We start from the raw sequence: 27,459 nt of genomic DNA on the forward strand, positions 1-27,459 counted from the left end.
TTTATCTTTCTTTGAGTATGTTGTCATTTCACGGCTTCGTTTCTACTTATTCTCTTATCTTTCTTCTCGGTCTGTCAACATTCTTTATAGTATTATTAAATGAAGCATCATTCATTAATTTTTTTTCTCTTTTCCGGTATTCTGGTATTGGTGCTTGCCAGCGGCCACCAGTTAAGTCCGGCCGGCCGCTTCGGCGTGTTGTGTCACAGTACCAGGGCACCAGCCACAAACAGAGACATAAAATGGCATATTCAATGCTTCAAAAAACTTACAAGACAAATGTACTTCAACTTGTTATTCAGTGTTTTTGTGAGCACCAGCCAGGAACAAAAAGAAACAACACCCATGTCATGTAGGAGTAGTTAGTAATGATTTTCAAGACGCTCTCTCCAGAAAGAAAACAAGATGTAATGATTTTGCTATTAACATCACAATCCACTTCTCCAGAAAGAGGATTTGTACAATTCCTATTTCACATGACACTATTGTATTGCTCATCTATATCCTGGACAATCCCATTGAAGAATTTCAGATTTATACAACATAAATGAATGATTCATACGATAGGAGGAGGTGGACAATCTTGCAAAGCCATCATCATGCATGAATGACGCCTCTCCAGCCAAGACCAAACTTTATTTTCAGCAACTGCACAACTCCAATTGCTTGCCATCCAACTCTCACAAAACCGCCTCAGCTCATCACCCACTATCGTGTTCCTCTCCGCCGCCTTTGTGTCACCATCCTTCTCAAACCTAAGAAAAATGCATGCATACAGATGAGCCTGGTGTGTGTATTTACAAGGAGCACAAAGCAAAGTAGCATAGAATCATCAACCAGATGTGCTAGATCTATCTATCTAAACACCTAGCTCACTTCATAAGGAGCACAAAGCAAAGCAGCAGAGAATCACATCAAGCAGGACATGCCTCAAGTCATACGCATGCACAGGACAAGATCATGCATTCTTTTTGGGTTTGGATGGAAACCAACTTACCTAGAAAAAAAAGGAAAGAGCTAGTTGTGGTCAGAAGGACGGACGACACATATATAAGAGTACAACAGAGTAATTGGCTGGCTGCAACAAACCGAGCTAATAAAGCTAGCAGCTATTCTGCATTCGCTCCTGCAAAAACCTCAAGCAGACACAACTCAGGTCAAGACGATCAATTTCCAGAAGCTTGCGTCTGCTGGCAACTGATACGAAAAAGGTCAATATACGTCCTCTAGAAGACTGCCAAAAGGGCCACCAGCTGAGACATTTATACTATTCACCAGGTTTATTATCCATGTACAACTACAATATCTTATTTCACATGGTCATATGCCTGAACCAGATTGTTACATATTTATTTATGAACAACTTCTTTTCATATTGGAACAGCAAGAAATTCCCCCTCAACTGCAAATTTCTCTAACTTCAAGTCCTAATAATTTACAAAAGCAGACCAGGAGGAGAAAAATCAGCTTTCTTTCAAGGGAATATTGCTTCCCATATATTTTGCTTAACCAGAGCAAAACAGTCACAACAAATCTATCAAAAATGTGATGCGAGAGCACTAAAACTTCAGACTGGAGAAGACACCCGACTAGTCAAACTCAGTAGTTGTAGTGCAACTTACGTCTCGTCTCAACAATCTTGGCATTCTAAGTGTGATCAACTATAAATTGAAGAAATAAGGATGTGCCTTCTTTAAAATGTCGAGATTTACCATGCGACAAAGCCGAAGCTCTCATAGTTCATCAAGCATACCTTGCACAAGATAGTATGCTGTGAAACAAGGCATCAAAGGGGGCAGCAGGAGGGCCCATCTCAAAGCTTGCAACAAGGAAACACAAAGAAAACTGAACTACTGCCGTGGAAAAGGCAGACACCACTGCCGCGGTAACACAAGCCAGAACCTTGTACAAGGTTATAAAACCTCAAAGAATTAGTTGTACACTAATCTGGAGGTACCCAAAATAGTACATATAATTTGAGCTATCACAATATTGACGAAACCAAATTTTAAAAGCAAAAGCTATCTTGTGGACTATCACAACTCACAAGTAATAAGATAGCACTATCACAACTCAAACGCCATTGTGGATGTCGACAAAGTACATGAGCATTAAAGTAATCAAGCCAAGAAACTAGCACTGCCAGCTAGGTCCAAAAGGAAGCTAGAGAGGTGGCCGAGTAAGAATATCTCTCTCTCCTTATCCAGTCCTATCAAAAAATACCAAGAATCACCTCTCCTAGGCAGGAAATATAAACTCTAAAGGCTAATCCTAGCATGGCCAAGAAGCATTCGAACTCAAAACAATATCATAACCATGAGCATGTAGCTACTACACCATGGCAATTCAGGAAACTGAACACTAAATAATCGGCTCAACGGCGGCACCAAAGTCGCCCTCAGCTCAATGGCCAGACCATCTCAAATCAAGAGAGAGAGAGAGAGAGAGAGAGAGAGAGAGAGAGCAAACCAAAAACTCACCTGAACAATGGACGAGGCGGACACCACTGCCATTGTTACACATATGTAGGGCTGCTGGATAAGATTGGTACATGTGGCGTGTATCAACATCTCTCCCTCTCAAGCCTGTGACTTCCCAGGTTTTTCCACCACGCCCTCCGCCGTCTGTCCTTCAGTCACGCCACAAGGTAACAAGCAGCACATTCTTGAATACTACAAACATCAGTTTCTCCTCCAATGCTAAGCTTAAACAGCCAAGCAAAACAATCGAGAGTCCCAGACGACCTGTCATTCTTCTACATCTTGAGCTTCTTCCTTCAACTCACCAATTCCATAGCACAAACACCTGCACACCAGTCCAGTCCGGTAAACATCAGTACCAGTGCATCCTCAATATATGATAAATATAATGTCGGCAGTACAACAGCAGCAGCAACTAACATAGCTTGAAAAACATTCTTATATTATGAGACGGAGGGAGTATTAATCAACAAGTTATGTTTTATTACACGACAAATCCACTTTCCCAATATGTCATCGAGTGAAAACTGTAGGGGATCTACATAGAAATAGAAACATGGCTAGCCATGAATAACACCTAGACCTACACAGAGAAAACGTTTGTACGAAAAGGACTTTTAATGACACATCCAGGAATTTCCATCACTGGGTCTCAGTAAACATAAAAGCACAATGATGATTTTTGACTGATATTCCACATGGAGTGATAGTGGTGCATAACAAGAAAAAACACTTTCTTACAACCATTTCCAAAAAAGCAAGCAAAACCAATAGAAGAAAGATGAAAATCAAGCCCATTCATACAAAATATCAAAAGTCGATACTAGTGTGGACTTTCAGTCTACTTCCAAATTCCGATAAAGATCCATAACTTCAATTAACTGATAAACGGTTGATACAGGTCGTAGTCTTACCCAAACAAATTTAATTATATATGCAAAAAGATTCTATATGTTGAGAGCTAGGGACTGAGGCAACAATACTCCATACAGATCAATGAATTTGATGCAAAAATCAATACCACATAATATACCCGGTACTTGCACCAGTGATCATCCTTGTACGGTGAATGATAAGAAAATAAAAATGCCACATAGCCAAAGAGAAACTACTCACACCCATGCATGACTGACATAGCTGAAATATTAGTGAGTTGTAATTATCAAAATTGGCCGAAAGATCCTCATGATGAATGATCTGAATTCAACAAATAGAGATCTCTTACTCTCATATGTTTATCCATGGAGCATCAAGCTATGTGTTGGTTGTTAATTACATGAAGAAACAAAATCTGTAATAAGGAAGAAAGAAGCAAAATCTGTAACAGTGAAACATAGCCAAGAACCTACTTAGTGTTGCTTGCACATACTTGTTTCTTTTCAATCTTAATCTAAAGAGAAAAACACAGGTTCCAAACAAGACTTTTTTATTAATATGACCCTCCATCTCATCGACTGCCCAACAAGGTTAATCAGGACTTAACACAGGCAAAAACTTGGTCAAAATTCATTTAGTTTCAATCCCAGACCAACAACACGATTTATGATTTCCCCTGGCAGATTTGATTCCTCTCGATAGGAAAACAGCTAGTGCCATATCCACACTGTTGCAGCACACAAGAGAGTTTACATAGTTTATACTTCAATAAACTTCTCAAAAATCATGCCATCATTATTTGATGATATCTGATCACTGACATACAAGTAAGATCTTTGAATATATATAGATACACACACACATACATATATATATATATACACACACACATACATCGAAATAGCAAGCCTAGTGTAGGGCTGATATGCAATCATGCAAATGATTAGTTAGCATCGATGGAAGGTTCATCGTATTACAAAAAGAAAAACGTTCCAAACGAGACCTTTTGCTAGTATTAATAAAACCCTCCATTTGATCTACTGGTCAGGAAGGTTAGGAATGTAACATAGGCAAAAATTAAGTGGGAATTAATTCAGTTTCATTCCCAGACCAACAGCTTGATGATGGTTTAGTATTCATCTTGGTTGATTTGATTCCTCTGAGCAAGAGGAGACACAAAACTGCACGAACAGATAACGTCGACAACGGAAGCAACAAATAGACACCCCCAAACACCATAGACCCAATTTAGAAAGCAGAATTGGTTCTTCGATAGAATATAATTGTCAAAGGTGACACTTGCTTTGCCAAAGGTGATAATTTTCTGCATCAAACAGTTTAGAAACTAGGCTACAATAGATGGGCAATAACTTGAAAAACTCCTCACAGTCGAGAGGGATGGCCATTATTAACAAGTCAAAATTCCTCCCAGCAAAGTATCAAGGATCCATCCAAAGCTATATAACATGTACCGTTACCAAACCCTGTAGCATGCATGGATAAAAAAGGGACCAACACAAAGTTACAAGAGACCAAAATCATCCACAGAAACAAAAATGGAGATTACAGCAGACACCATCACCACAGCCCCGAACCGAACACAAGATATTTCCATGGCACGATGGCTAGCATACAATTACCACAGCTCGATGGTTGTGGACACACAGCAGGAGAGTAAGCATGCATAGGAAAGGAATCGAGTGGCTCACCTAGGCCGTAGTCAGAGAAGAATCATCCACCGGAGGCGTCACGGGAGGCAGGGGCTCGAGGGAGAGCAGGCATGATTTTGCGCTGGCTCCCAACTCCGGTGCGGCCTAGCAAAAAATAACTTGACGCATGGGTTGAGGTTCTGAAAGTATTCATTTAGTTAGCATATCAATATTTTTCTTTCTCATAAATCCTGCTGCCCAGTTCCTAGTGTAAGTGTAAAATACTCTTTTTTTTGTAGGGTAACTGTAAAATACTCAGCATTAACACAGAGTTCAGTACCAAGTGGTGCACAAATCAGTGAAATTACTTGTATGGTCGGAGAACTAAACCAATATTGGTGAAACAAAAGACAAAGCAGGAGAGAGGAACCGACCAAACAAACAAGATGAGGCCACCGAAGGCGTCGAGTGAGCACCAACACAGGCCGATGGACTCACTGGTAATGTCAGGCGCCTTCTCCCCCACGCACACCACCCGTTTGTGCACCTGGGTGAGGAAACTGCATCAAGAAAGAAGAGCGAACGGAATCAAATAATATCAAACCGCGTCGTTCTCATGGCCTCAATTTTATTATGGATAAGCTACTGTTGGTACTCCACCATGCAACAAAGAAATCCACAACAGGGCAGATTGTTGTACTAAAATCAAATACACGGTGTGAGATAACAAGATGGACAGACCAATTAGAAATCGCAACATTATAATTCCTGAATCTAAGGAGGACACGATCTCAATGCTATTCCTCATCTCTAAAATTTAAGAAAAGAAAGGGCTTGCAAAGGAACACAATGTTGCTGATTAGTAAAGTAAAACAGATTGGGTATCTTGCACATATGTGAAGGCCTTGATAAATTCGGTAACTCAACAATATGTGTGTCCAGTGTGAATACTTTTCTATCAATTATACTCCCTCCGTTCCAAATATAAGTCTTTCTAGAGATTTCAACAAATGACTATATACGGAGCAAAATGAGTGAATCTACACTCTAAAATATGTCTACATACATCCGTATGTTGTAGTCCATTTGAAATGTCTAAAAAGACTTATATTTAGGAACGGAGGGAGTATTTCATAATTCGGCAACTCAACTATAGCTGCTTCAGGTTGTGCAAAATGACCAAATAAGGATAGTAGGGAGTCGTTTTCTCTATTACTAAAGTAGTTTTAAGTTATTCTCCAGCTCAGGAAAAAATGGTTTCACCTCAGTTATAAAAAAAATAGCCCAAGTATATATACATACTAGAGGGCAGGCCTGGCGTAGTGGTGAAGTCCTCCCCACTTGTGCCGAGAGGTCCTAGGTTCGAACCAGCCTCTCTGCATTGCACTTCGCAGGGGTAAGACTAGGTTCCTATAATCCGTCCCCAGGCCCCACCTTGTGTGGGAGCTTCTATGCACTGGGTCTGTCCTTTAAGTATATATACATACTATCGACAGTGCAGCAGCTAAAATACAATGAGTTGTCTATCTATCTATCTATCTATGGCACGCATAATGTAGCTACAATATACAGTAGCTACTAGCTAGTGTTGAGTGTTGACACTCAACAATTGCAGGTATAGTTCGCTTCTTGTGACATGAATGTATGTAGTTACCAAATAAATCAGAAGGTGAACAACAACAAGATGTCACGCAGTTCAGTCAGTCATAGTCATACTACAAACTGAAAGTTAACAAACAGTCGGCGTCAACTCAAACCAACCAAAGGGCGTGCAGTTTCAGTACCTTAAACTCAAACCTCCTGACTTCTTATCAAACAAAGAAATCAGCTAGTGCGCTCAACAAGTAGATCTCACGCGGATAGGCTGACGGACTCGCTGGTGCTATTGGCCGCCTTCTCCCCACGCACACTATCTCTTCTCCACCTGAGTGAGAAGACTACATCAGGGGAAAAGAGCAAGGAGAAAGCTTTTTTTTAATCAAAAGAACTCCACAGTTTTGCGCTGTCGCTGTTGATCAAGGACTAACTGCAGCCAATGCAGTATCCCGTATCCACTAAACAATGTGAAGAGGTGATTTCCTACAGGCTTTTCATGGTAATAAATAAAGTAAAGTCACTCAGGTTCGACCTTAAACAAGCTCAAATCATTTGGACCGTCGGATCTTGCTATACCAAGTAATTTTGCAGTGGAGGACATATCACACCATGGCCAGTTTCGAGTTGTACAGGAAAATAAACCCTGCTTAAGGTAAGTACCACTTGCTCTTCCACTATTAAATTCAACAATGGACACCTACCCCAGGAATATGTTCTAACAGTCACCCATATAAAGCATCAATGTGACTTGAATAATATGGTACATTTCCTACTTTCACGAAGACCTTGCATAGTTGCTAATGATATTCAGTAGCAGAGATTCAGAGTAACCCAGTTTCATTAGCTTTTCACAAGCCGCTGCAGATGTACATGCACAATTGATTATTTGGTCGTTTACTGCATTTTCCTACAAGATGGTGTCAAGGAAATGATTCAAGATAGCACAAAATGCTTCAACTTCATCCATCTGCAATAACTTGATTCAACTTGGTCATCCATTTGGGATCCACTTTTACAAGTGAGTTTCCACTGCCTCTACAGGTAAAGTGCCCCTTGCTCTAAGTAAGCCTCTAATTACTAAAAGAGAGCAGAGTTTACCATGGCCGGATGGCCGTGGACAAGCAAGCAAGCAAGAACACCATGGGAGAGAGCAGAGGAGGTGACCAGTCAGTTGCTTACCATCAGCCGTGCCGGAGTGGAAGAGGAATAGGGGCAACCGGAGGGGCTGAAGTGGAGCCGGCTTACCATCAGCCGTGCACCTGTGCGTGTATCATCATTGTGTAGATACATATATATTCAATAAGGTGTGTGGTTGTGGCCAAGGTGGATCCGGCGCTGTGTTCGCTTGCTAGGACTGGAACCAACCCAACCGGCAGCTATGGCTGCAAAAGAAGAAGCCAGGTTAGAATAAATGCCACGCCAAATGACAATAAGATATTAACATATTCCAAGGCCAGCCATACAATCAACTGGGTAATAGAAAAAAGAAGTTCCATGCCAAGATAAAATCGATGCTTGTGCAACAGGTTGGATTGAAGATAACAAGGCACTAATACTTGTTACGGCAAGGAGGGGAACAAAGTGGGAGGAAAAATGCAAGATGAGAACGTGCCTAGTAATTTACTTCATCAATACACATGGTTTATGTTCACCTAGCTAGAACATAAGAGAGCCCTACCTATCCGCACACAATGATGCAACACACAAGGTTATATACTTGACTAAACTTCTCAAGGATCATGTCATCTTGGTTTGATGATATCTGACCCCTGACAGGATAGATCTCTGAATATACCTCTAATTAAATAACAAGCCTTGATCCAATAAGGCTAATACGTAAGCATGCAAATGATTAGTTAGCAGTATTCCAAAGAGAAAAATGCAGGTTCCAAACAAGACCCTTTTAGTATTAATAAAACCATCCATTTTCATATGGTTTAGTTTCAACAGACCAACAACTTGATGACGGGTTTACTATCTATTTATCCTGGTATGGTAGATTTGATTCCTCCGAATAAGAAAACAGCTAGTACAGTATCTATCTGCAATGATGCAGCACACAAGAGAAGAGACGCACAGCGAAGCAAAATTGTATATCACACGACATGGGCAGTTGGGCACTCTGAACGAGCATAGCATTTGTCTAAAACCAGCAAGTCCATTTCAGGTTTGAAGCATGTTGAATAACTAAACATACATGTATATAATATAGAACAACAAAAGCAAGTATATATCCTCTATCTTCCTCAACATGTATATAGGTCAGATGATTCAATGTATTGCTGTTGCACAAAACAAATATGTTGTTGACCATTGCTTCAGGAATTTAACTAGATTTTATTTTAAGAAGAGGCGAGGGTTTTCCTCGATCAATCTGCGGTACTATTATTAGTACTCAAGGATGAATTTGACAGCAAGGAAATCAAAAACAAGGACAAAGAATACAAAGCAAGGAAGTCAGAACCAGTCAGCACACACACACACACATATAGTAAGTGTCTTTCAGACTGTAACGAGGGTAGCTCTCTGTAAATTATTCAACCATCCAATACTTGGGCCCCTAACTTGACGCCAAAGGAATATTTTAACCAATCTCTTAATAATTAGAATATCTAGCTACTAATCTAGTAGGCGGATAGCATCAAACCTATCGCGTATTTATAGTTGCTTCCAGTGATCAGATTAGAAATGATCTTCATTAAGCACCAAATTTCAGAATTCATCAAGATAGCAAGTTTGCGTGTTTTGAACAACTAGTCAGACTAATCCACATGCATCTTCCATAACTCGACTATTATGACCAGACTAAAGAAAGCCTTTGGAAAGAATCATCCATATGCTGTACTCAGGACTAGAGCTGCCATCAAGGGGAAAAAATAGATCTAGTGAAGTAGTGAAGATCACCGCCATGCCAGGTTTTCGAGTCGCGACTCATGCGAGTCGCTCTGGGGCAGCGACTCGGAAGAAGTCGAGCCTGCGTCGTGACTAGTCGCGACTCAGAGTCCTCGACACTAAGCTGAGTCGACCATATTTTTGCGACTCATAGACTAGTCGTCGACTAGTCGCGACTAGTCGAGCGACTCGAAATCCATCGCCATGATCAAGAAGGTACATGACGACGGGGAGGTGGCCATTGGTGATGTCATGCGCCACGAGTGTAAATTCTCGGATAAAGAACCAGACAACCTAGTGAATTGGTTGATGATCAAGTCATAAAACTATGTATGCTTTAGGATCTGAAAGGTGTGACTGAATTAATTACCCTGAGCGGTGCCAGCGTCCATCTTACCTCCTCCGCCATGAGCTACTGGAAGATCGGCAGGTTGTAAACGCCGCCGGCGCAGTAGACGGCGTTCATGCCCATGTAGGTGGTGTTGGCCACTGTCACCGGGACCCCATGCCCCCGCATATCCAACTCCTTTGCAAACTATTCAGTTAAACAAAAATGTCACACTTTTAATTACCAATCGTGACAAGAATGTAGGTGTATAAGAGAACAAATACACTAGCTGAAGGTAATCGCGAAAAAGAAAAGCTTCATAGCTCTGCCTATTTTCTTTGTATTTGGACGCTTTCTAACCTACTTGTGTGCTTTAGTGAGTCATCCTCTCTTCCTATACCAGGAGACATCGACTATTATTCGAACGGTGTGGGAAATATCAGTCTAGTCTGCTCATGCATAGTTTGCAGCTTCAATGCACAGTGTGGGATAAGCTAGCAATGTGCAATAATCGTGTGCTAGAGCAAGGCAGCAAGGTTTGATAAATTGAAGAAGCAATATTTTTCGATTATCAGACAGTAATAATTATCAAGGGCAGCGCATCGACCTTTTTTACACTGGAAATTGGCAAATTCTATTGATTCATTAGAGAAATACATGATCAAAGTGTTTAAAGCCAGTACAATCAAAAGTCACATGCGAGGACAAAAGTGAGAATAATTTATGTGTTTCCAGGTGAGATTAAATCAAAAATCCATTCTTTATCATGACAGGAGCATAATAACACATGTCGCAAATCAGTCAACTCATGACTTGAGTTGCATCAGCAAGTAAAACCATGAATAGGTATGGATGTGTCCAGCAGTGCAAAAGGGATTCCATTCATTCAGAGAAGAATAATTATCAGCCACGGTTATACAGTAAATATCAGGGCGTCCATCATTCATGAAGTTAAGACAGACCCAGACTAGAAAATTTCAATTCTTTTGTCTGAACTAATACATTTTTTCAGTTAAATGCAAATTGACAAGTAGAAGCATCCACAATAGAGATTGTCACATAAGCAGAACAACGCCATCAAATTCTGAAAAGATAACAACTACACTACTTATAGTGAGAACAATTGATGTGTTCTCAGGCGAGATTAAATCAAAAATCTGTCCTTTATCATGACAAGAGCATAATAACACATATCTTTTAAATTGGTCAATTCATGACTTGTGTTGCATCAGCAAGGAAAACCATGAATAGATAGGATGTGTCTACCGGTGCAAAAGGGATTCCTTTCATTCAGAGAAGAATAATTATCAGCAACAGTAAATAGCAGAGCGTCCTTCATTCACGAAGTTAAGACAGACCCAGACTAGAAAACTTCTGTTCTTTTGTCTGAAATAAAATGTTTTTTAGTTAAATGCAAATTGTCAAGTAGAAGCATCCATGATAAGAGATTGTCACATAAGCAGAACAACGTCATCAAATTAGCCATCAAATTCTGAAGAGATAACACGGGACGGGTGCACAACATCAAAAAGGTATTGAGATTCAGTTATAATGAACCAAGGTACAACATAATGTCAAAACTGTAAAAGAAATAAGCAGCATGAATGTTTTTTTTGCACACATACATACATTGATACATACGAGATGAATGGTTGACCATTGTGATAGCATGAGATGGTGCACATAAGGATGATGAACAATGATGTAGCCCTTTTGAAACCATAAAATCTCATATTTTTAAGGATCACTTCGGTCAACAGGAGGAAGAATGCAGTTACAATTACAGCAAGAAGATGTAGTGTGAAATACTAGTCGAGAAACTAGCAACAAAAGGCACGCAGGGAAGGGAAGGAAAACATGGAGCAGTAGAATTCCAGCAGCTAACACATTGACTGGCTGAAACTGAATGGTACCACAAACACAAGCACGAGCACGTGACAAAAGGATTAAAGCAAGATTGCTTTACTCTACACACAAGCACTTACAGAGTAGCATCACAACCACTTGAGTTGCAGTTAAGAGCATCAATGAAGGGGCCGTCCAGCCATAAAAAGGTTGGTTCGACTATGGTGATTCGATAAAACATCACTTACTTATCTGTACCAAACAAAGGAGCATCTGAAGAATGGTGGATGAACATAATTACCCATAACGACCACTTGCGCCCCTCTATAGTATGAGCTGGTCAAAGTCCAAAAGCTTACATGTCCAGCTGCAGAACAGGCATGCATTTGTCAGCTAAATCAGAACTCAAAAGGCAGAACTGAAGCATGCTAAGAAAACTCTCAATTACACTACAAATCTAATTAATCTACTAGGAAATGATGGAGAAATTCAGTTGGCAGATAAGGAAAAACGCGGCATTGGGAACTTAATAATTCTATGAAAGCAAGATGCAATCTGAATCAATTGCTTGGGATCATTTGTTACATGTAACACTTAAAGCTTGAAACTAGGAACCGAACTTCATCCACTTGAGAGGATAACAGGATCGCACTTTCGAGTCCACCCCAGTGTAATAAAATCATTTTGCTGTGGACTGTGGACAGGACATTTTAACAACCGTTCAAGTAAAAACAGTCATCGCGGAGTATCGAGCTTGTTAAAATAGAGAATATGTATAGTGTGCTATTTCGTCATGTTAATATACCAATAAAAAACAGAGGCAGTTGATTATGTTCAATCCAACTACAATGAAATTATTTTACTGTGGTGTGGATAGAATAATTTAACAACCATACAAGTAAAAACAGTCAGCCTGGAGTATTGATCTTGGTGAAATAGAAAATATATGTACCGTGATATTTTCACATGCAAATAGAGCAAAACAAATAGGAGACAGGTTAAATATGTTCAAACCAAGCCTATGCCATAAAAGAAAAACCAGCAGATAAAACTGTAAATAAGAGTTCCAAGTCCAGTTTCCACTAATTGGTAACAGAGCTAAATTAGATCTCGAGAGCTAAATCCACTCAAACGGTGACCATCACGGCATCACCACAACCCAAAGAACCTAAAAATTTCCATGGTGCCAATGGCCAGCATACAACTTACCACGACTCAATGGCCGTGGACACACAAAGCAAAAGAGAAAGCACAAGAGAGGAAGCGAGTGGCTTACCTATGCTGTAGTGCGAGAAGAAGCAGCCACTGGAGGCGCAGGGAGAGCCGCTCCTGCGCCGGCAGTAGCGGAAACAATCTGCTCCGAGCAACGGGCAGCCATGCCAACATCTCCAGAGCACAGATGTGCAAATGTGCCAGTAATCTAAAGCTGCTTCAGAATAGGAGGGTACCCAACAAGATCGAGTTGCCAATCATTGAAATGTCTATTTCTTAACGACAGGGGCGCAGATTCATCCCAGTCTATCTGCACTAAGATTCATCAAGCAGTAAATTCAGGAAAGAGTATGCAATGAAATTGCAAACCAAACAGAGCAAACACAAATAATGGGCACACAGAATCTTGGGTGTCAGTTATAGCATATATAACCAATGAAAAAAATAGCGTGCTACAACAAAATAGCGCCGACCTCAAAACATGCTATTAGCGTGCTATATCGCGCTATAGCGTGCTATTAGCGAGACGTTGTACACTAATATATTTAGCGAGGCAATTCTCAATACGCTATAGCGTGCTATTAGTGACGCTATAGCGCGCTATTTTTTCAGTGGGTGGGGCATCCGAGTACCATTTCCTTGATTTGCCGGCGAGAGGGCGCGGGTGGAAGCAGTGAGCGGAGACGTAGCTATGGAGATCCGGGAGGCGAAACAGCTGGCCGCTGAGAGGTTTGTAGATGAAGATCCTGACGCCCGGTTCGACGGCAGCGGCACGCGGGGCCAAGCCGGGACTGTCGCAGCAGTTGCGGATGGCCGCATGCCGGGTGTCGGCACTCAGGGGGGGCCGTCGTGGCTCATGGGGGCACCTGCGGCCGATCCGGGACTGCAGCGGAAGTTGCAGATAGCCGCAAGGCAGCGGCGGGAGTTGGCAAAGTCCCCGTCGCGGCTCACGGCGTGGATGCATGTGCTGGCGTAGTCAATGCCGTCGGCGAAGTGGGGGCCCTCGGTGTGGGCGAGCAGGCCGAAGGGCATGGCGGCGGCATCCGGGACCAGGAGGCGGAATAGCTGGCCGCTGAGGGGGTTGCAGACGAAGCACCTGACACCCGGTTCGACGGCGGGGGCACACGCGGCCAAGCCGGGGCTGTCGCAGTAGTTGCCGATGGCCGCATGCCGGGTCTCCGCGCCGAGGTGGAGCTTGTCGTGGCTCGTGGCGCGAGACGCGGCCAATCCGGGACTGCCGCGGCAGTTGCAGATGCCCGCAGGGCAGCGGCGGTTGTCGGAGAAGCCCTGGATGCTTGCGTTGGTGAAGGCAACGCCGTCGGGGAAGGTGGAGCCGCCGGATTGGGTGAGCAGGCCGAAGAGCGCGGTAGTCAACGCGGCATCCATGCTGGGGACGGGGAGGCGGAAGCGGAACAGCTGGCCGCTGAGAGGGTTGTAGACGAAGAGCGTCGCGCCCAAGGGTCGGCCGCGGGTGTCGACGAAGTAGAGGAAGAGGACGCCGTCGCGGCTCGCGACGTGGATGCTCGCGGCGCCTAGGTCCATGCGGATGCCGTTGGGGAAGTCGGCGACGAGCGAGAGGTAGGAGACGCAGGCGGCCTCGTCGAGGTCGAAGGACGCGCGCGCGCCCTTCGACGGCGCCCAGGTAGCGCCCAGCGCCGCCATCCTGTAGGCCAGGGCCCAGCGAGGGCGCGAGGCCGCCGTGCGGAGGGGCGCCGCGGCGGCGCCGGCGAGGCGTCGGAGCATTTTGCTATGGAGGGGGAGGGTTTTGCGCGGCTTGTCCTTGCAGAGGTCACGTGCGCGATCTGCGGTGTGGTGCCGTCTGGCGTGGTGGGGAGATGATAGTGGAGGGGGATGAAGGGGTTCGGTGCACATGAACTCGATCCAGCCGTCCCTGGCACAGGGAGTGGGTCCCACCTACGACAGAGAAGACGACGGAGAGAAGGTGAGTTCGAATTTCGAAGCCCAGATTCATCAACTCCTGCTTCGGATTGGTTTTTGCCAGAGAGCACGCACCGACTCTCCCGGAAAGCACCGAGCTGGTGGGCGCCTTGCTTCCAGCCAAACTGCTGCACACGGCCATCTACCGACTTCAAGTAGCTAGCCCCACTGGGTTCATACACTTGTGTAAATGTCATTTCGACTTTAAAGTTAGTTTTTGAAAACCTTTACAGACCACACAACTACGTATTTCTGAAGATGGTGTAACAGGTATGATGTGGAGGTTCCAAGGGACAACAAACATGAGAGAACTATGGTTAGCTAGTGGCCGGGCACATCCCATTTCTCCCTGTCCACAACAGCGGCCCCATATGTCCGGACCAAAATTCATACAAGAAATGCAACAACGTAAATCGAACTAGAAATATATAGCACAATCAGACCTAAAAGGTATAGTTCATCGCCGGATAGATTATACTACATACAAAATATATTAGCTAGACGGTGCAGGGAGGCAGAGATCACCATTTCTTAGCTGGCCCCAGCAGTAGTACTCCTGATGTAGCTAGAGAGGCGGCGGACGGCGCGGGCCTACTACTTCGCGTGTCGTGCCGCCATGGCCTAGACGGTCTCCTACTGCCTCCGACGCGCTCTCCGAAGATGTGATGCCGAGTCGGAGCGCATTTGCGTTCTTGCACTGGAGGCGCCTAGCGTCCATCTCCACCGACGTCAGCGATCGGTGCATAACCTTGCGGGCGGGAAGGACCGGCCTACGTAACCCTCAACACAGCCCGCTACCTCTCACGGCGGGCGACTTTTGCCTCCAACTCTGGCATCAGTATCCTTTGGGTGGGCGCGGGCACGAGGACCCAACGCTATCTGGAAGGAGCTGGGACCGGAGGGGAGCCAGGGAAGAGGGGCACCCGATGACGGATCTGGAGCGGAGCACGATGGGCCACCGGGTACGACGTAGAGCTCGAGCTCCCGCCAGGGTCCACCCTCGACTGCTCAATGGCAATTCCCATCGCCGAGAGAAAGCGGAGCATCCTGTTCTCCTTTTGTTCGGCTACGACGAACCTTGAGCGGCCCGTTGCCATGATCGATTGGATGAGTACGCCCATGTTGGGGACGCCGGCCGCACATGAGCTTCTTGGGGTCTCCCAATCTCGTGCATAGTCCCATGTGAGGGAGGCGAGATAGTTGGCCGGTGAGTGGGTTGCAGACGGAACAAGTGGTGTCTGGGATGTCGTTGGGGTCGATGCAGGTCATCTTGCACACCCGATTGCGGCCCTGCCTGGGAGCCGTGACACGGGTGTCGTAGACGATGCGGAGGAGGCCGTAGTCGCTCGAGGAGCATACTTTGCCAGCAAGGACTTGCACGATGTGGTTATCAGGGACGAGGGCGACGCTTGTCTTGGTGAGGTGCATCGGCAAGACGAAGCGTGAGATGTGCGGAGACTCGACGAGGCGCAAGAACGCGGTTGGCGCCGATCCTGCGGCTTGCTCGACCAAGACCCAGGGAGGAGGAAGTGAGGCGGCAGCCATGGAGAAGGAGCGGCATAGGTGGCCGAATAGGGCAAGGAGGCACCGAAACGACATGTCGCCGTCTTGATGCTGACGCCATCTACTGCGGTGGGTTGGGTGAGCATATTGATGTAAATGGCAAATAAACGACGTTCGCAAGTCCCATTTAATTAGTTTTAGCTGGCTTGACAGTCCATATTTCTAAGAAAAGAAACTTTATTAAACTACTTTCTCTGTCTCATAATGTAAGACTTTTTTGACACAGTATTAGATAATAAGTAGGCTTAAACGCGATTAAGCGGTACCGGTTTACAGCAGAGAGTGGAAGGAATCCGATGGCATAGAGGCCTCGGTTCACGTGGACTCGGTGCACACAGCTGGCATGTCAGGGGATGGCTTGATGAAAGCTGCGTGGGGTCTTTCCACCGCGTACTGGGACGCTGAAGCTCTCTCAGGCCCACCGATCAGTGACTTTGGTCTACAGGGGCTGGTCTATGCAACGAATTTCATAGAAGAAAGTGCCGTGCAGCTGCGTCGCGCCGATGGCTATGCTGGGCACTAGTTTCCCGCCAAAATTTCGTTCGCTGGGAGGTGTTTTTTTTCTTGAGAATATTCGCTGGGAGGAGGTGGTTTCAGCTTGTATCCTATCCTCCTCCTTTTCTCAGTTCCATTCGCTCACAACACACTTTTTTTTCGAGAGTACGCCAAAAGCGTACCATAGTTGTATAGAAGAAGAAAGTATAATTACAAGACGCGTGGCTCGAATGCGAACATACGGCACACACGAAATTCCCAACACCAACACCATCCAACTAAACCTAGGCTAACTCCTCACAAAACGTTGTAACCCACCAACACCGCCTGTCGCTTGCCTCCACTCGGCTATCTCAATTAACGTAGAGGTGACTAGCTCGAGCTGGTTTTTTTGTTGCTCCAACCTATTGAACACTCTCGCATTTCTTTGCTTCCACAAAGCCCAGAGGACCGCAGTGACCGTGGTGTCAAAGCCTCTCCTATCCGGCCCCTGAAAACTCTTCCTTGCTCGAAGCCACCAGTCCAAGGTAGTCTCAGTTGGTGTCGAAGGTGGTGTCTTAATCTGTAGAGTGTCCCATGTGTTGTACCACACCTCCCGGGCGTACGGGCATTGCAATGTGCAGGACGAGGACAACGTGGATCACATCCTTTTGTGAGCGAATGGAACTGAGAAAAGGAGGAGGATAGGATACAAGCTGAAACCACCTCCTCCCAGCGAATATTCTCAAGAAAAAAAACACCTCCCGGCGAACGGAATTTTGGCGGGAAACTAGTGCCCAGCATAGCCATCGGCGCGACGCAGCTGCACGGCACTTCCTTCTATGAAATTCGTTGCATAGACCAGCCCCTGTAGACAAAAGTCACTGACCGGTGGGCCTGAGAGAGCTTCAGCGTCCCCGTACGCGGTGGAAAGACCCCACGCAGCTTTCATCAAGCCATCCCCTGACATGCCAGCTGTGTGCACCGAGTCCACGTGAACCGAGGTCTCTATGCCATCGGATTCCTTCCACTCTCTGCTGTAAACCGGTACCGCTTAATCCCGTTTAAGCCTACTTCTTATCTAATACTGTGTCAAAAACGTCTTACATTATGAGACAGAGAAAGTAGTTTAATAAAGTTTCTTTTCTTAGAAATATGGACTGTCAAGCCAGCTAAAACTAATTAAATGGGACTTGCGAACGTCGTTTATTTGCCATTTACATCAATATGCTCACCCAACCCACCGCAGTAGATGGCGTCAGCATCAAGACGGCGCCATGTCGTTTCGGCGCCTCCTTGGCCTATTCGGCCACCTATGCCACTCCTTCTCCATGGCTGCCGCCTCACTTCCTCCTCCTTGGGTCTTGGTCGAGCAAGCCGCAGGATCGGCACCAACCGCGTTCTTGCGCCTCGTCGAGCCTCCGCACATCTCACGCTTCGTCTTGCCGACGCACCTCACCAAGACTAGCGTCGCCCTCGTCCCTGAAAACCACATCGTGCAAGTCCTTGCTGGCAAAGTATGCTCCTCGAGCGACTACGGCCTCCTCCTCATTGTCTACGACACCCGTGTCACGGCTCCCAGGCAGGGCCGCAATCGGGTGTGCAAGATGACCTGCATCGACCCCAACGACATCCCAGATACCACTTGTTCCGTCTACAACCCACTCACCGGCCAACTATCTCGCCTCCCTCAAATGGGACTATGCACGAGATTGGGAGACCCCAAGAAGCTCATGTGCGGCCGGCGGCCCCAACATGGGCGTACTCATCCAATCGATCATGGCAACGGGCCGCTCAAGGTTCGTCGTAGCCGAACAAAAGGAGAACAGGATGCTCCGCTTTCTCTCGGCGATGGGAATCGCCATTGAGCAGTCGAGGGTGGACCCTGGCGGGAGCTCGAGCTCTGCGTCGTACCCGGTGGCCCATCGTCCTCCGCTCCAGATCTGTCATCGGGTGCCCCTCTTCCCTGGCTCCCCTTTGGCCCCAGCTCCTTCCAGATAGCGTTGGGTCCTCGTGCCCGCGCCCACCCAAAGGATACTGATGCCAGAGTTGGAGGCAAAAGTCGCCCGCCGTGAGAGGTAGCGGGCTGTGTTGAGGGTTATGTAGGCCGGTCCTTCCCGCCCGCAAGGTTAAGCACCGGTCGCTGACGTCGGCGGAGATGGACGCTAGGCGCCTCCAATGCAAGAACGCAAATGCGCTCCGACTCGGCATCACATCTTCGGAGAGCGCGTCCGAGGCAGTAGGAGAGCGTCTAGGCCATGGCGGCACGACACGCGAAGTAGTAGGCCCGCGCCGTCCGCCGCCTCTCTAGCTACATCAGGAGTACTACTGCTGGGGCCAGCTAAGAAATGGTGATCTCTGCCTCCCTGCACCGTCTAGCTAATATATTTTGTATGTAGTATAATCTATCCGGCGATGAACTATACCTTTTAGGTCTGATTGTGCTATATATATCTAGTTCAATTTACGTTGTTGCATGTCTTTTATGAATTTTGGTCCGGACATATGGGGCCGCTGTTGTGGACAGGGAGAAATGGGATGTGTCCGGCCACTAGCTAACCATAGTTCTCTCATGTTTGTTGTCCCTTGGAACCTCCACATCATACCTGTTACACCATCTTCAGAAATATGTAGTTGTGTGGTCTGTAAAGGTTTTCAAAAACTAACTTTGAAGTCGAAATGACATTTACACAAGTGTATGAACCCAGTGGGGCTAGCTACTTGAAGTCGGTAGATGGCCGTGTGCAGCAGTTTGGCTGGAAGCAAGGCGCCCACCAGCTCGGTGCTTTCCGGGAGAGTCGGTGCGTGCTCTCTGGCAAAAACCAATCCGAAGCAGGAGTTGATGAATCTGGGCTTCGAAATTCGAACTCACCTTCTCTCCGTCGTCTTCTCTGTGGTAGGTGGGACCCACTCCCTGTGCCAGGGATGGCTGGATCGAGTTCATGTGCACCGAACCCCTTCATCCCCCTCCACTATCATCTCCCCACCACGCCAGACGGCACCACACCGCAGATCGCGCATGTCACCTATGCAAGGACAAGCCGCGCAAAACCCTCCCCCTCCATAGCAAAATGCTCCGACGCCTCGCCGGCGCCGCCGCGGCGCCCCTCCGACGCCCCCTCCGCACGGCGGCCTCGCACGGCGGCCTCGCACCCTCGCTGGGCCCTGGCCTACAGGATGGCGGCGCTGGGCGCTAGCTGGGCACCGTCGACGGGCGCGCGCGCGTCCTTCGACCTCGACGAGGCCGCCTGCGTCTCCTACCTCTCGCTCGTCGCCGACTTCCCCAACGGCATCCGCATGGACCTAGGCGCCGCGAGCATCCAGGCCGCGAGCCGCGACGGCGTCCTCTTCCTCTACTTCGTCGACACCCGCGGCCGACCCTTGGGCGCGACACTCTTCGTCTACAACCCTCTCAGCGGCTAGCTGTTTCGCTTCCGCCTCCCCATCCCCAGCATGGATGCCGCGTTGACTACCGCGCTCTTCGGCCTGCTCACCCAATCCGGCCGCTCCACCTTCCCCGACGGCGTTGCCTTCACTAACGCAAGCATCCAGGGCTTATCCGACAACCGCCGCTGCCCTGCGGGCATCTGCAACTGCCGCGGCAGTCCCGGATTGGCCGCGTTTCGCGCCACGAGCCACGACAGGCTCCACCTCGGCGCGGAGACCCGGCATGCGACCATCGGCAACTACTGCGACAGTCCCGGCTTGGCCGCGTGTGCCGCCGCCGTCGAACCGGGTGTCAGGCGCTTCGTCTGCAACCCCCTCAGCGGCCAGCTGTTCCGCCTCCTGGTCCCGGATGCCGCCGCCACGCCCTTCGGCCTGCTCGCCCACACCGAGGGCCCCCACTTCGCCGACGGCATTGACTACGCCAGCACATGCATCCACGCCGTGAGCCGCGACGGGGACTTTGCCAACTCCCGCCGCTGCCTTGCGGCTATCTACAACTTCCGCTGCAGTCCCGGATCGGCCGCAGGTGCCCCCATGAGCCACGACGGCCTCCTCCTGAGTGCCGACACCCGGCATGCGGCCATCCGCAACTGCTGCGACAGTCCCGGCTTGGCCCCGCGTGCCGCTGCCGTCGAACCGAGCGTCAGGATCTTCATCTACAAACCTCTCAGCGGCCAGCTGTTCCGCCTCCCAGATCTCCACAGCTACGTCTCCGCTCACTGCTTCCACCCGCGCCCTCTCGCCGGCAAATCAAGGAAATGGTACTCACATGCCCCACCCATTGAAAAAAATATCGCGCTATAGCGTCACTAATAGCACGCTATAGCGTATTGAGAATTGCCTCGCTAAATATATTAGTGTACAACGTCTCGCTAATAGCACGCTATAGCGCGATATAGCACGCTAATAGCATGTTTTGAGATCGGCGCTATTTTGTTGTAGCACGCTATTTTTTTTATTGTATATAACACAATAATATACAAGATGAGCTGATTTAGGTATTATTTGAAATTCAAGAAGCGGATGGAATAGACAACATAGTACACCTTTCCTCGTATGTGTGGACCAAAGGTGGAGTCATTTGAAATGACACAACACTAATCATGACTGAAAAGCTAATCTTTACCTAATAATAAAGCAAATTGGGTTTCTTTCATCCGTCATGGCATTTTTCAGAAAAGTCCCTCTATTTCAGAGAATTCAACCCGCCGTCCGGATTTAAGTCACACCCGAACCGTTATTTTACATTTTTCGAAAACCCCCCTGATGTTTTAGGTAATTCGTCCGCGGATCATATTTAAGTCAAACAAATGCTTTTTAAAATCATCCATATCTTTTAAACCGTAACTCCGATATGAACATGTTATATATGAAATTTGATTAGAAAAATATGTAGAATATGAATATAAGATTATTTTTACCTGTTAAGTATTTTAAATATGATTTTGGAATATATTTGAGTCAAACCAAATGATTTTCTAAATTATCTGTATCTTTTAAACCGTAACTTCGATTTTAACATATTATATATGGAATTTTATTAGAAAAATGTGTGGAATCTAAATATGATGTTAATTTTACCTTTTAAATATTGTTATGGAAGCAAACTTATAATTTATAGCGCAAGATCTTTTTTTACATACCGGCGGCGATCCAGATTGCAAATAAACACCCCACTATAACCATATAGGGAAAAGAAAACATCAAGAACTACACATGCATACCTCTGAAAAATGTCGCAGGGGAAAACAACAGATTTCTCATCGCGAGAGTGAGAGAAAGTGAGAGAAAGAGAGGGAGAGAGGGAGGAGAGAGGGAGAGAGAGACGCCTTAGGATTAACCATATTCAACACACGTTTTTTGTTGTTTTGTGTGAACACGGAGGCCATCGCCGGCGATGGTGAGAAGGAGGATAAGCAACAACACAAATATGATGCCTCGCAAAAATAAAGGAGATGGACCTATTGTGGTCTTGAGTGATGTTGTTGAGTTAAGAGCGTGTGTTATGTTTTCTCTCCCGTTGCAACGCACGGGCTCTTTTGCTAGTGAAGTACAATAGGCGATGGCTAGTTACTTAGTTTAAGACTGCTTGCCATTCTCTTCTACTTGTGTATTTCAGAACGAGGCGACGGCTCAGTTAATTTAAGATTGCAAGCACATGAACTATAGGAATCAAATGACGTTAGCAGTAATTGACGAAAACAAATCCAAATTAGATCTTCATGGCTGAATACACCAAACCGATGCCCAGTGTACAACAAACCACGGCCCAATGGCGTGGACCCACGGAGCAGAAGAGTAAGCACAGGAGAGGAAGAGATTAACTTACCTACGCCAGAGTCGGAGAAGAAGCGGCCACCGGAGGCAGAGGGGGAGCCGCTCCTGCACCGGCTGAAGCGGAAACAATCTGGTCCTAGCAACGAGTCAGCCATACCAACATCTCCAGAGCACAGAGGTGCAATTGTGTTAGAAATCTTATGCTTCCTCAGAACAGGAGGGTACCCAACAAGATCGCCTTGGCGCAGAGTCATCCCAGTCTACCTGCAGGCAGATACATCAAGCAATAACGCCAGAGAAGAATATGCAATGAAATTGCAACATAGCAAACACAATGAATGGGTACACACAGAATCATGGGAGCCAGTTATAATAGAAAGAAGACAATAAGATATAAGATCAGCCGGTTTAGGTGCTATCTGAAAATCAAGGAACTGGTAGAATAGACAACATATTAACACCATACTTGATATGTCTGCACCAAAGGTGCAGTTATTTGAGATGACACAACTCAAAAATGGACAGTCATGACTGTGAAGAACTGACTGCACATACTTTGCTTGTGAATTAAAAACTGGCAGTCAACTGAACATGGCAATACTAGGAACCAAATAATCATATCACAAGTAGATAATAGACAGTGACAGTAATTATTACACCAGAAAAAGCACAAGCATCGGCATCAAAGGCCATCACTACAGCCCAAAACACTAGAACTTGCCGTGGAACGATGGCCAGCATAATATTCACCACGGCTCGATGGCCGTGGGCACACACGCACATGAGAGAAAGCAGAGCAGAGAGGAACGGAGGGGCTTACCTACACCGGTCAGGTTCTACTGGATATCATCTATCTTCTATATAGCGAGCTGCTCTTGAGTCATGTGGCAAAGTATCCTCGACCTGCATGCTTGCCAGATCAGCAGAACTTGGTGCCTGTACCCAAAAGTAAGTGTCATACATATATGTGTGTGAGTAACTAACCGCCATGTAACTACAAAACGAGAGCAATCCAAATATGCAGTACAAAATGCCACTGGCACTGTAATGCCTAAAAAAAGGGCAGCCCGGTGCATGAATCTCCCGCTTGCGCAGGGTCCGGGGAAGGGTCCGACCACTTCGGGTCTATTGTGCACAACCTTCGCTACATTTTTGTAAGAGGCTAATCAACAAAACCAGTGCATTCCCAATTCATCCAGCAAGGTAGAAAGATATATGTCCAGCTAATTGAAATAGCATACCAACATTTTAATAAGCAACACAAGTAGCATCCTTTCTGTAAAATAGAAGGTGGTTTCATTTTTCCCCACTGAGGTCGTGCCTTGCCAACATAAAGAACTTCCACGAACAGAATTTGACAGAAGATTTATCTTGTAACACGAGACTAAGCCAAACCTTTTAAGCTAAAGAGCAAAATTGAACAGAATTTGCCATAACCATTCTATCTAGTAGCAGAAATTCTGCACATCAATCAAGTGCTTAAGCACCATTCCGATAACTACAACTTATATGCACTATACTTACACCGAATCGTTCATTGTGCAAAGCAACAAATCTGCACCAGAGAACAGACGGAATTAACCGTAGATGCTTAAGACCATTCCTTGGAGTACAAACAACGGAGAGATAGCGGGTGACATGGTAGGAAACTAGGAACACAACATGAAGAATAAGAGCACTTACACTTATGTAAAACAGTAGAACTAATTATTATACCAGAAGAACGAGAAGCACAAACATTGGCAGCACAGCCCATCGAGAAAACCCCAAATCCTAGAACTTGCCAGGGCGCAATGGCCAGCATAATATTCACCACGGCTTGATGGTCGCGGGCACACAATCGCATGAAAAAAAGCAGAGCATAGAGGAACGGAGGGCTGTACCTACACCGGTCCGGTCCTACTGGAGATCGCCGCCTATCACCTATGGTGAGCTGCTCTAGAGTCATGTAGCGAAGTATCCTCAACCAGCATGCTTGCGGAACTTGGTGCCTGTAACCAAAAGTAAGATTCATCATATATAAGTGTTTGAGTAACTAACAGCCATGTAACTGCAAAATGACAACTAGCTATCCATATATGCAGTAGAAAATGCCACTGGCACTGTAACGCCTGCTTGCATACAACAAAAGCAGTGCATTTCTATTTCGTCCAGCAAGGCAACAAGATAAGAAAAACAAAACAAATCATATCATATAGTTTGTTCTCTATATAGTTGAGAAAAGCAACATTTTTTTTCGAGAAAACGCAAAAGACCTTTGCGTTTCGAGAAAAGCAACATTTGCTTTTAAGTTTTGATGTAATCCAACTAAGCTCTTTGTTGTCCAAAATGAGTGGCATTTGCAGGCGGCACTTATAAGGAGAGAAAAAGATGCATCTTTTGAAGCCATCAAAACAGTGTTAGAAGGGAGATAAAGCTATCCACGTCAGCATGCTCGGCGGCGCTAATGTCGGAACAAACACAACCAAGAAACAGCTACCTAAGGTTCATTCATACAGGAGATCCACATGCACAAGAGGACTAGGAATCAAACAGTCATGCATCCAAATGTAATTTTTATTATAGTCGCTTCAGTGCAATGTTTTTTGCAGCAGGTTGAAAGAATCACAGGGCAAAAGAAACACAAAAGTAGTGTCAGAAACCTGCTGCAAACAAAATTGTTCTTTCCATACTTCTGAACCCCAAACACTATCGTCAAAAAATGTTCAGTAAGCCAACTTGATTATCTAGTTCAGACTGTCAAGTCACCCCAACCACCAGCACCAACATCAGCAGCCCATGCAATGTACTGTATTAGTGGGCTAAATAAATCACGCTAGCTCTGCTGCAAACTGCAATTCCTTTTGAAACAGACTCATTTTCCAGACTAATGGTAATTCGCTCTCAAATATAATGTACGCCCTATCTCTGAAAGTGGCTAAACATAGAAAAAAATGAGTGGCAACTCATAATAAGGACAGAAAAAAGAAACGCATATTTTGAAGCCATCAAAACAGTGTTAGAAGTGAGATAGGGCCACCCATGTCGCATGCTCGGCGGCGCTGCTGTCTGAACAAACATGACCATGAAATAGCTAGCTAAAGTTCATTCATACAGGGAATCTAGCACAGGGCTGTGCATTGATCTTTTACAGGAGATCCACATGCAGGTGAGGACCAGGAATCAAACAATCATGCATCTGTGTTGAGAAGTGAATGGCTTTGACACATGGTGAGATGATTTTGAACAGGTGTTTACCTGAGTAGTATCAGTAAGGGAGATGTGATCCCACTTGTGTGTGCAGCAGCGCCCCCGTGGTGTTTGGCGTCGACTCACCACAATCCAGCCTGAAATTCACAGCATGATGGTGCTCATATACATGAGTAGCTCGCTGGTTTCAAGAGTGTATATCATAAAACAGAATGAATGAAGAGAATAATTGACCGGCGTACCCGACGCCAAAGAATGAATATTAACCATCCAGATGGGTAGGTCTGAAGATCCATCGGTTTCGTTGCAGAAAGAAACATTCAGCGCAGCGCAGACAGATGAATCCCTCCTTGGCATTGTGGGGGAAGTCGCCAGTTTTGTAGACCCCTGCAACTGCAAGGTTGTGAAGATGAGCTAGCAGCAAAACTCAAACTAGACCTCATCTTCTCTATCTCTCTTTGGTAACTAACAAACTAGACCTCCATCTGAGGGGTCATTCACCTTCTGCCCTGCAACAACAAACGATCATCAGTGAGTTAAGACCACAATGCCGTCCACGAATCACAGCTACCTACCGTGGTCTGGGCGCCGGCGACTGACCTTGACATGGACAGGACGCCTACGACCATGCCGCCCTTGTCGAGCAGGCCAAGGTTCTGGCTGGAGCCCCGAGCCGGGGCCGCACCCGAGGTCGAGCACGGCGCCCGATGTCAGCCGCATCAGCGTCGAAGCAGAACAAGGCCGCGGCGAGCCGAGAGGAGGAGAGAGGGGCCGGTGCTGACGTTGACGGCCGAGAGGGCGACGTCGGCGAGGCGCAGCGTAACGTCGTGGAAGAAGTCGTCGCGCCGCTCGCGTTCCTCCCGTTGCTGCGCGCCGGCGAAGTGTGGGCTGCTAGGGTTCCCGGGAGCGGGTTTTGCAGTCCGCGCTTCACACGGGTGCGCCCGGATCCGGAAGCAACGGTGCGTCCGTGGGGGGCGGCGGAGGTAGGGGAGACGGAGACGGCGGGGGTCGCCGGTGGGTGGAGGCGGCAGCGCGGTGGGATGGGAGGAGGAGGAGACGAGGGGTCGGGAGGGGAATGGAAGAAAGAAAGAGAAAGAGGGCTGCGTGGGGTTGGGCTGCCTCTTGGGCTTCTTCGGGGTAGTCTCATTTTCTTTTCCATTTCATCACTTTGAAATGAAAACTTTTGGGTTTGGGTGGCGCGGCTAATTCCGGCGGGAGAAAGTTTCGGGATTGCAAATTCTTTTTGGCTTGCGGGGTAGTCTCCTTTGGTGTTTCATTTTGTTTTGAAAAGTTTTAGGTTCGGGTGGCGCGGGTAACTCCGGCGGGAGAAAATTCCAGGATTGGGAAATTTTGACTTGCAGTGGTAGTTTCTTTTCATGTTTCATTTTGTTTGAAAGTTTTCGGTTTGGGCGGCGCGGGTAACTCCGGCGGGATAAATTTTCGGGATTGAAATCTTTTGGCTTGTAGGGGTAGTCTCTCTTGTCCTGTTTCATTTTGTTTCAAAGATTTGGGTTCTGGTGGGGCGGGTAACTCCGCCGGGAGAAAAATGTGGGGACAGGAATATTTTGGCTTGTGGGGTTAGTTTCCCTTCCTTCTTCATTTCATTTGAAAGTTCTGGTCTCGGATGGCTCGGGTAACTTCGGCGGGATAAAAATTCGGGATTGGAAATTAGGGCTTGCGGGGTAGTTTCCTT

General features: G+C 46.4%; 1 long non-coding RNA gene across 4 annotated transcripts; it reads right to left on the minus strand.

The window, feature by feature from the left end:
- Positions 1-392: 392 nt before the first annotated feature.
- LOC141022959 (uncharacterized) lies at positions 393-26,440 on the minus strand. Of its 4 annotated transcripts, XR_012183840.1 has the most exons (16): positions 26,367-26,440; positions 26,009-26,275; positions 25,815-25,903; positions 24,461-24,568; positions 23,398-23,513; positions 22,630-22,841; positions 12,943-13,188; positions 11,915-12,033; positions 11,088-11,207; positions 9,891-10,028; positions 7,781-7,983; positions 6,790-6,929; positions 5,440-5,565; positions 5,066-5,170; positions 2,481-2,805; positions 393-755 (listed from the first exon to the last, which is right to left on the minus strand). It is a non-coding gene; the product is annotated as an uncharacterized lncRNA (long non-coding RNA). The 4 variants fall into 4 exon arrangements; XR_012183842.1 differs by lacking the exon at positions 11,088-11,207 and having other exon boundaries at positions 11,968-12,033; XR_012183839.1 differs by lacking the exon at positions 11,088-11,207.
- Between the last annotated feature and the right edge of the window lie 1,019 nt (positions 26,441-27,459).

This window comes from Aegilops tauschii, chromosome 1 (assembly GCF_002575655.3).
Source record: "Aegilops tauschii subsp. strangulata cultivar AL8/78 chromosome 1, Aet v6.0, whole genome shotgun sequence".
Lineage (NCBI taxonomy): Eukaryota > Viridiplantae > Streptophyta > Magnoliopsida > Poales > Poaceae > Aegilops > Aegilops tauschii.